The sequence below is a fragment of the Apium graveolens genome, chromosome 4 (genome assembly GCF_009905375.1).
Source record: "Apium graveolens cultivar Ventura chromosome 4, ASM990537v1, whole genome shotgun sequence".
Classification (NCBI taxonomy): Eukaryota; Viridiplantae; Streptophyta; class Magnoliopsida; order Apiales; family Apiaceae; genus Apium; species Apium graveolens.
Window position 1 is genome coordinate 49,529,503 of NC_133650.1, and position 2,550 is coordinate 49,532,052.

The 2,550-nt window shown below is 41.8% G+C and overlaps 1 non-coding gene across 1 annotated transcript; it reads left to right on the top strand.

The window, feature by feature from the left end:
- Positions 1 to 1,615: 1,615 nt before the first annotated feature.
- Positions 1,616 to 1,722, top strand: LOC141723098 (small nucleolar RNA R71). The gene has a single exon (XR_012576090.1). It is a non-coding gene; the product is annotated as a small nucleolar RNA R71 (small nucleolar RNA).
- The last annotated feature ends 828 nt before the right edge of the window (positions 1,723 to 2,550 follow it).

Below are 2,550 nucleotides of genomic sequence, written 5' to 3' on the forward strand. Positions count from 1 at the left end.
TTTCCTTGAACACATTGAAAGTGACCTTCTGATCATTAACCTTCATCGTAAGCTCTCCTTTTTGCACATCGATCATAGTTCGGCCTGTAGCCAAGAATGGTCTTCCCAAGATAATGAGAATCTTCTTATCTTCCTCGAAATCAAGAATTACAAAGTCAGCAGGGAAGAAGAGTTTATCCACCTTGACCAAGACATCCTCCACTATACCTCGTGGATAAGCGATGGAACGGTCAGCTAGTTGCAATGACATGTATGTTGGTTTTGGCTCAGGCAGACCAAGATGCTTGAAGATAGATAAGGGCATCGGATTGATGCTATCTTCTAAATCACATAAACACTTGTCGAACGACAAGTTTCCGATGGTGCAAGGAATAGTGAAGCTTCCAGAATCTTTAAGCTTCGGAGGCAACTTCTGTTGCAGCACAGCACTGCATTCCTCCGTTAGAGCAACGGTCTCTAAGTCATCGAGCTTCACTTTCCGAGAGAGAATACCTTTCATAAACCTCGCATAGCTAGGCATCTGTTCAAGAGCTTCAGCGAAAGGTATGTTGATATGAAGTTTCTTGAACACCTCCAGAAACTTCTCAAACTGCTTATCTAACTTTTTCTTCTGCAGCCTTTTAGGAAAAGGAGGTGGAGGATAAATCTATTTCTCCCCTGTATTACCCTCAGGAGGAGTGTGTTCCACAGTAGTCTTCCTTGGTTCCACCTCTACTTCCTTCTGCACATCTTCTTCAGCCACAACTGCATTTTCTGAATCTTGAGATTTTTCTGGCTCTTCGTCTTGCTGAATTTGGGGGCTTGCGACCTTTCCAGACCTTAAGGTGAAGGCATTCACATGTTCTTCAACTTTCTTCTTTCCTAGATTGGCTTCTATATCACTAGAAAGCGTTCCTGGTGGTCGATTCAATAAGGCATTAGCAATTTGCCCTATTTGGTTCTCCAGATTCTGGATAGAAACAGCCTGGCTTTGGCATATAAGAGCCTGGTTTTTGTACATAAGCCTCAACTCCTCCAATTCAAATTTTTCATTCGAAGATAGACCTGCATCATTAGTTTGTTGTTGAAGTTGGAGTTGTTGTCTTGGTGTAAATTGTTGCTGAAAATCAGGAGGGTTAAATAGCTTATTTCCAAACTGCTGGAATGGCTGTTGCATCACATTCTGATTGTTGCTCCAGCTGAAGTTAGGATGATTCCAGTTGTCAGGATGATAAGTGTCTGGAACTGGTTGTTGCGATCTCTGAAAGTTGCTCACAAACTGAGCTGAGTCACTAGATATAGCGCATTGCTCCGTCACATGCGGACCGACACACAGCTCACAAACACTATTTATCTGTTTAACACCATAGTTAGCCAGAGAATCAATCTTCATAGACAACGCCTTTAGTTGAGCAGTGATAGCCGTAGCTGTATCCACTTCAAGAACTCCTGCTACCTTGCCCTGTGGATATCTCTGGGTTGGATACTGATATTCATTAGCAGCCATCAGTTCAATTAGATCATAAGCTTCCTTATAGCTCTTTGCCCATAATGCTCCGCCTGATGCTGCATCGAGCATGGGTCTGGACTGTGCTCCCAACCACTGTAAAAACAAGTGATGATCATCCAATCAGGAATTCCATGATGAGGACACTTCCTAAACATCTCCTTGTAGCGCTCCCAAGCTTCACTTAGCGATTCTCCCGTTTGCTGCACAAATTGAGTAATAGCATTCCTGAGTGCGGCTGTCTTCGCCATAGGGAAAAATTTAGTAAAAAACTTCTGAGCAAGATCTTCCCAAGTAGTAATCGAACCAGCTGGTAGAGAGTGTAACCAGCTCTTAGCCTTGTCCTTCGGAGAGAATGGGAACAGTCTCAGCTTCACAGCATCTTCAGAAACACCGTTGAACTTGAAGGTGTCGCATATTTCAATGAAATCCCTAATGTGTGTATTGGGATCTTCCGTTGGAGAACCCCCAAACTGGACTGAAGTCTGTACCCATTGAATTATGCCAGGCTTGATCTCAAAGGTATTAGCTATGATAGCTGGCCGGACAATGCTAGATCGAATGTCATTGATCTTGGGTTGAGAAAAATCCATCAAAGCTCTCGTTCGTGCTACTGGATCTCCCATTGTAATGAGTACCTGAAACACAAACAAGTAAACCGTGAAAGTAAAAGAATCCGAGTCAGTGAACTTTAATGACCACTGATGACAAGCACATAAACTAAAAATTAACACCGAGTCCCCGGCAGCGGTGCCAAAAACTTGTTAGGGCGAAAACACGCGCTAATATTCACGCAAGTATACGCGTTCGCAAGTAGTATAAGATATAAATCAGATTCGTTCCCACAGAGACTGGTTTAGGTTAAGTTCAATTTATGCACCTATGCAACAATGTATGGTTATTGCACAATGCTAAGACAAATAACAAATTGGGTTTTTTATTAAACTAAGAGATTATACTAAATAACATTAACTAAGAGAATTGAGGTTAAATTAATATATATGATAAACATGGGATTCTAACTTTATTAAATACTTCATTCAATAGCCTTCTCGTTCTTAACC